This window comes from Limulus polyphemus, unplaced genomic scaffold (genome assembly GCF_000517525.1).
Source record: "Limulus polyphemus unplaced genomic scaffold, Limulus_polyphemus-2.1.2 Scaffold999, whole genome shotgun sequence".
Lineage (NCBI taxonomy): Eukaryota > Metazoa > Arthropoda > Merostomata > Xiphosura > Limulidae > Limulus > Limulus polyphemus.
This window is the reverse complement of record NW_013666609.1, coordinates 109,065-117,396: the sequence shown is the minus strand read 5'-3', so window position 1 is coordinate 117,396 and position 8,332 is coordinate 109,065.

Genomic DNA, 8,332 nt, shown 5'->3' with positions numbered 1-8,332 from the left:
GGTACGAAAGTGGTGGTTTTACACGTAAAAAATATATAAACAGATACTATTGTGGTGGTTTTACACGTAAAAAATATATAAACAGATACGAAAGTGGTGGTCTTACACGTAAAAAATATAAACAGGTACGAAAGTGGTGGCTTTACACGAAAAAATATATAGACAGATACTATTGTGGTGGTTTTACACATAAAAAAATATCTAAACAGGTACGAAAGTGGTGGTTTTACACGTAAAAAATCTAAAAATATAAACAGGTACGAAAGTGGTGGTTTTACACGTAAAAAATTATAAACAGATACGATTGTGGTGGTTTTACACGTAAAAAAATCTATATAAACAGGTAAAGAAAGTGGTGGTTTTACACGTAAAAAAATCTATATAAACAGGTACGAAAGTAGTGGTTTTACACGTTTTCTATCTTCTTGGCAACTTCTTCTTCTCAGGTAACTGTACATTTCTCGAGCATGTATTTTGTATATTTCGTCTTTCTACTTGTAGGATTCCAAACATCTTCCTAGACATTTAATTATCGACTCAAATCTTGTGTTCGCTGAAGTTTTTTAAAACTTTTCTTCTTCTATGACGAAACAAACTTAACTCGTTGTTTATATCGTTCTATATATATCTGATATATATATCAAAACCACTAAAAGTTTGTTATTTACATTTGTTCATATCGAGCAAGTGAATCAATAATCACCGTTTCTGTATAAGAAACATATTCCGAAGTTGATATATTATTTTGCTAAGGTAGATACATATATTGTATTAATGCCGGTTGAAAATGTATAGGTGTAATTCTGATGTTAGTAAGGGGTCTAGTGAAAGCATTGGAAAATTATAAGTATTTCTGGCAGTGACCACCAAGAACATGGATGACATAACGACTGTCTCTCTCGTTCCTATCTTTATTTCAAACTTACAATCTGCAGCTTTTGTTGGCCTTTCGTTTCATGCTTCTCCTTTATATTGTATATATTCAAAATAGAGAGATAAACCTTATTCTCTATGTGTTACCCAACTTTTATGACTCATATGAAAAACACAAAGTAAACAACACAACTATAAACAGCTGGTTTATTACAGCGGGTCTGTCTAGTGCAGGATTAATTACTGCATAGTCAAATAGAGGTTTATGTAGATATAGAGTTTGTGCGAAGTTGTTTACAGCATTGTTTAAATTCTACTGCACTCATGCTGCTAATGTATTACGTTGAATCTGACGTAGGTCAGCTTTCCGAAAACAGCGCTCAGTTTATCGTGATTCTTGTATCGTGTTTTACTTTATTGATATTCAATATTTTTACTTCCAGGACACAGCAAACAAATGCTATACTGATGTAAAACTGGACTATATCGTCTTTGAAATGTTTTTCATGCATTACCAGGTTATAATTAGCTTGGGATATGAACGAAATAAACATCGTGACATATTTGTTACGTTTCCACTGTGTTTCCGCATTATTATCAATTAGGCTTTACTATAGAAAAAACACATTAACATGTGTTTCCATAAAGTATTTCTTTTAGCTCTTTCAATGTTCAAAACTGACTTTAATTACAGTTTTATGAAAGTTAAGTCTTCTCTAGAAGTGAAACTGATCTGTCTATACCTGTAATGTATAAACTATACATACTCAAACTTGGAGTCCGTTGTTGTTCAAACAGTTACAAGTACAACTATTATACCTCTACATGTGGGTTAATGCTTACACTACCAGAAGCCAATTTCACGTTAAAACATTATAAATCATAATAATTAAACATAACTAAAATAATCAAAAACTTGAACTGTATTTGTGAAATAAGATAACACTTTTATCAGTTAAATAGAAATGCCACCTTGATTTCAAAGTTCAAATAATATCGTTATGAAGAGTCTAAAAAATACATATGTTTAAGACATTAAAAAGAAAACCTAACTGAAGAATGTTTCGAACATCACGTAAAGCAAGCTGTACCTTTCAGGAAATATAAATCACGTTGCGTGAGATAAGGTGTTCACTTTGTATCATATTTAGGTTATAAAGTGTGACTGCCCTGTACAAATTATTTCTTTACTAATATGTCGTATGGAAGTTTATCCTTCCTAACTCATCAACAGTTGGCGGTTTGGCATATTTTACCATAGAGACACAACTTTATATAAGAGTTTATACAACTTAAAAAATAGTTATTTTTGATAAAAAAAAACAACAACACTAAATCTTATTTGTTTCTAAATCAAGAAGGTTCTCATTTTGCTCCAAAAGGCAAACTTTTTCTTTCAACGACTTTTATCCAGGAATACAACATAATATAAATTATATATATATATATATATATAGTATTAAGATAGTAATTTTTTGTGTTTTTTTTTTCACAGGTAAGTAACAATTCAAAAACTTTGTTTCTTCTTCTTCTTTTTGAACTTCGGGTAGTGAAACTTAAAAGTCATCTATGTTCTGGTTATGTAATACGCATTTAAAGTATTAAATCAGGAACTATTTTTCTGCGTACAAGACGTGGTTAGGTTAACAATTCTATTGTCCTTTGGCGTTGAAAGGGGGAAATTAAAGATATCTAAAGCTTTCCCTGCCGAGATACTTTAATACTAGAAACCTTTTAACAACATCTATTAGCTTTAATTCCAGCATTATCAGTCATTTTTACATAAATTATCAAGTGATTATCTTCCTTTCTCAGCGTGTTTGTTCCGTGTTTAATTTACAAAACAATGAAGTCAAGTATGAAAGTATTAGACAGTTTGAAAAATTATACTAGCCAAGGTATGAAAATATTAAGGTTATTTAATGTTTTTAATAGACGATTTGATTGTTGTTGTGTTTTGTTTTTTGCCAGAACAACATTTAAATTTTAGAAGTTGATGAAGCGTTTATCCTGCTTTTTGACGTAAGCGAGAAATAATGTTCAATATATTGAATTATATTTTCCTGGGAACTCAAGAAATTGCCACAGTAGAAGTATACTTAAAATTCTGAACTTTATCCTCTCTTGAGAGTCCTAGAAAGTATCATTTTAACAGCCTCAAATTGTACAATATTGACAGGAAACAGTGCATCTGTTTCCTAGTCCAAGTTCAATCACATATATTTAACATAAAACTGCACCACCGAGTTTAATAAGTCACGTAAATTTCGCTGGAAACACATAAAATATTACCACCAAGAAATACAAAAATTATAGCATGTATTTTTTCCGAATGCTGTGTTTGTTCGGTAGAATTTGGGGGAATTTAAAGCAAGTTAAAACAGATGTTCTAAACGAGATATTAACAATGTGCATAATAAAACTAAGTTAAATAGTGCTAATAATTCTTCAAATGTTTACTTTTTGTGATCGTGAGTACTTTTCTTATAATGTTGTTTGTTTGTAGATAAGCACAAAGCTACACAATGGGTTATCTGCGCTCTGCCTACCACGGGTATCGAAACCCGGTTTCTATCGTTGTAAGTCCGCAGACATACCGCTGTGTCACTGGGGTCACTTTATAATATAAATTATGTCGTATAATACCGACGATACTAACATATTCTTAATATAGTAACTTCAGAATCATAAAAACTTCACCCGATAGTCAGATCATTTTCTTATATATCACATTTAAAGTATTACAGTGGATTAAGCAAGCCACTTAAACTTCAAGCTATATACCGTATATAATTACATAAATCTGTATTCTCACTGCATCAGCCACTGTTGTTGAACCTAAGTAAATATCAGCTGTTTCACTACACGACAAAAGAAAGAATCACCGTCACACAAATCATATAAATAACATATGTAGAACGCTGTGCTAGACGTATCGGTTTTTTGTATTAACAATCCCAGAAGCATTCTTCTAACACTTTTGTCAAAAACGTGTGTTCATTACTCCTTAACCCACTAAGAAAATAAGATTTATTGCATAACATCAAATATTCTTTTTACTCTGCTTTTTTGGTTCGTTTGAACCGTATAATTTCATTTCTGTAGTATACAACTTGTGCGTGGGATTAATAAAAATATTAAAATGGTTTTATGAGCTGTTAAATAAAAACAAAAAACAACCGTTTGCTTAAAGTCCTAAAAATGAGACAGAGTGTTGTTTTTATATTGAAGTAATGTTAATTAATTATTTGTATAAGCAAAAACTGCACTATAAGCTATCTTAGCTGTACACACCATGTAGTTCGAACCCATTATTTGAGCTTCATAAGCTCTCAACCTTAACACTGAGCCATCGGAGGGTCTGTAGATAGTATATAAAAACTGTTTGTTTGTTGTTAAGCTTTTTTCATGTTGCATTAAATTTCTTTAACTAAAATGAAAGTATTTAATATAATGTTTGGTATTTTGTCTCCTGTCTACTTCACAAGATATATAATTAAACTAATCTCGGAAATATACATTAAAAAAACGCGTCTTCATAGAAAGGGGCTAACAGTTCGCTACACCAAAACATCAGGTTTGAAACAAATGATTGTTCCTTACAGTCAGTATCGTCGTCGTTGAACTACGTGTCAGTCAATGTTCAAATATGTGTCTAGTTAATTATCAAACTATATGATTTTCTTTTTCTTTGGTTACTTAGTTGATATAGATTATTTTAATTCTTGAAATTTACCACAAACGATTAACTAAAATTCTATAAAAAAATGACATGAAAATATAATCCACTGCTTAAAACTTGAAGTTTTGTTATCTCAACAAATGTTTCAATATGTGTGATATCAGTCTTGTTTGTTCTGTTATTTAATCACATGTCTTTATTATGTTTAACTAAGATTATATTTACTTTAAAGCAGTCTTATCAATGATGAAAGGATTAAAACACGGGATTTTACTCAAGGATGTATAAAAATAGAGGCAACTTGAATTAGATGTTAAAAATACAAGTTTGTAAGAAACGTGTAAGATCAGCTCATAAGGTATATTCGAGTAAAATCATGGTAATATGGAAAGTACATAGGACCAATATTAAAGGTAACAAATTTAGACTTTGTAACACAAGATTTAAATCCGATAATAAACAAACCATCTTTCATGTTAGGGTTATAATTGTGGGAAGATGGACCAATTATTTTTTGCTTTGGTTGGCTAATAAGTTAAATTATTTCGAATATTTGATGGTCAACTCAAGTTGACGATCTCTGTCGTTGTTCTAAAACGGGAAGATGTAATTAGAGAGAAAGATAATCCATCATGTTATGATCTTATCGTATATTTATGTTACTAGAATGAGCATCACCATAAATCCATAACAATTTCATGGACATTTAATTTCCAAAAACTCAGTGTTTTATTTTATGATGTTAGGAAATTATGATATATACTAAACTTTTATCCAATTAATTGTCTGTTTAAATCTAAAACCAAAACATTTTGTAAAAAGAAAGAGTCTATATACTGGTTTTTCAGAGCAGTAAGTTCCAAGTTCAGTGAAATACAAATTATATTCGTCACCATTTAGGCTAAACTTAATTCTTAATGTGTAGAGAACGTTAAGTCTATTTGTCGTACAGCATGTTTTATATTGATAAATTCACTACATTAAATGTGAGGTGGAGATACAAGATTCATGCACTAAATCGATATTCAATATTTATAAACTCAATCAAAATTCCATGTTTAACAATATCTAAAATATAAATAACGTTTTAACAAGAGAACTATTTTACCAATGTTACTGTAATACATATGCTGGAAGTAAAAGGACTCTGCATACTTTATTATAATGTATATGACTCAATAATTTTAAGAGTTAACATTATTTCCACATGACCCTACACAAAAGTGTTATAGTATTTAATGTAGGATAATAAATACGTATGAAATGTGTATAAATTAAATTACCTTTGTGAACAAGTCAAATATATTTTGTGTCTGAATCTTACAAACATTTACAACCTACACTTACTATCTTGTGTCTGAATCTTACAAACATTTACAACCTATACTTACCATCTTATGTCTGAATCTTATAAACATTTACAACCTACACTTACCATCTTATGTCTGAATCTTATAAACATTTACAACCTACACTTACCATCTTGTGTCTGAATCTTACAAACATTTACAACCTACACTTACCATCTTGTGTCTGAATCTTACAAACATTTACAACCTACACTTACCATCTTGTGTCTGAATCTTACAAACATTTACAACCTACACTTACCATCTTGTGTCTGAATCTTACAAACATTTACAACCTACACTTACCATCTTTTTTTACCACGAATACACCGGTAACCTTGACAACATAACTAAAGGTGACTAATGAATATGAATGAGAAAAAGTCTTGAATTATAGAAATGTCCCTAAATTAAAGTTAAACGCACTAAATAAGTAACTAGTATACCTCTCAGTATAGGTTAACATAAATGGATAAAGACAAGAAATTAAAAGTAACATTATTTAAAAAATAAGTAAACAGAGTTGAAGATATGCCGTATGATCATGTAACACGCTTAAATAAGCTCATACAGTAGATGTGTCAGCTCTAATAGGTAATTATCCGATGTATATTAAAGATCATTTAATCATATACTGTCACATGACCAAACAAAGAACCCGTATTAATACGTTCATTATCACAAAATTTAAAAATATCTTCCTTCAATATATATTTAAGAATTTTGGAATATTAGTTTTGACAATGAAAAGAAACGACCTAAATCTGTTTTTATACAACAAGCTTGGCGAAAGATTATTTGAAATAAATGAAAATCCAAACAATATTATTATCCGAAGAACAAAGATTGTTTTACTTCATTTTAAAAATGTTGAAATTCCTCCAGTATGTTTAACAAATTCAGATAAATTAGTTATTTACGTTAGTAAAGATAAAAGTCGTTTGTCTGAATGTATATATTACTCTCAAAAATTACCATACTTTAAAAACAAACAACTTTTTACAGACTATGAATTTGTTCACTTTTTTGTTCAATTCAACCAACATATCTTACAAAATATACAAACAACAAATATGGAAAGTAGCTTCAGCCCACAAGATTTATATGTAATAGAAATTAAAATTTTATAATAACTGATCTTAGTAAAAAAGATAATACTAAACTTTCCATATCAATCACTTTGCTGATACATTGTTTTCAATATTCCAAAAAACACTCTTTTGATTTTAAACTTACAAACTTCTCATTTACAAATATTTCAAATACGTTTGGTACCATGTTTACTACTCACAGCTTATTAGATTCGATAGAATTTGTTAAATATTAGAACACTTTTTCTACTACATTTTGATCACCCAATTTTTTAATTTAGCAATATACCTACCACTAATTATTGCTTTATGCGTTTCAAAGAATGTCACGAAGTTTTCATGATTTTCAGGTCTCCATTTAAATTTCTTAGAAACTTTTTAAGGCAATAATGAATCCCTGTGGACTAGTGGCCACCATCAGTTTTACTGTCCATTAGGCTATGTCTTACTACAGATAATACAAGCTATGTAAAAGAGTTAGCTAGAAGTTATAACACTACTTGGTCAGTTGAGTTCCATTAAAAGTTGCTAATGACTAATTGTCATAGTTACCATTATGAGAAGTTATCGGTCTTGTGTGTCTTGTCTCAGTATGTGTTTAATGTTCTATGGGAGACAAATATCGTAAATATTGTTTTCCCGTGAGAACCATAACTGTAAGGTTGTATACATAGTATTTAAGGACAAGCAATATGTATATCCCAAATATAGGAACTTTTGATTATTTGAAACAAACTATAATTGTTAACTATAAGTTGAATTCGGTCAAGAACAGTCTTGACAAATATACACGCTACGACACCTGACAAACGTAACGGAGAAACAATTTCAAAGTTGTGACACAGTTTTGGTGTAATTTATTAACCGGAAGTCAAATTATTCAACTCGTACAATAAAATATCCAAAGAAATATGTTACTAAACGGAGACGTAGATACTATGTTGAAGGTTTGTTTGGTTGTGGATAAGCGCAAGCCTACATAATGGGTTATCTGTATTCTGCCCACTGAGTTTAAGAAATTCGATTAGTATTATAAGTCCTCAGACTTACCGCTGAGGATGTTTAAAGAGTCTACCAAGTTTTGTGGTATTTGATTAAATGTTTCAAGTATCTAAACAAAAATAACAGAGAATACCAATAACATCTTATTGGTTCAGAATGGTTAAACACAACAATCACCAGAAGTTCTAATGTTGAATGAGGTGTGTAATCATATGTCTAAGGAAGGAATGTAGTGTGTAGTGTAACGAATGTGTTGTCATGTATTTATTTTTAATATGAACGTTGTTTAGATTAAATTTATATTTAAAAATATGCGTAGCTTATAGTGTTAGATA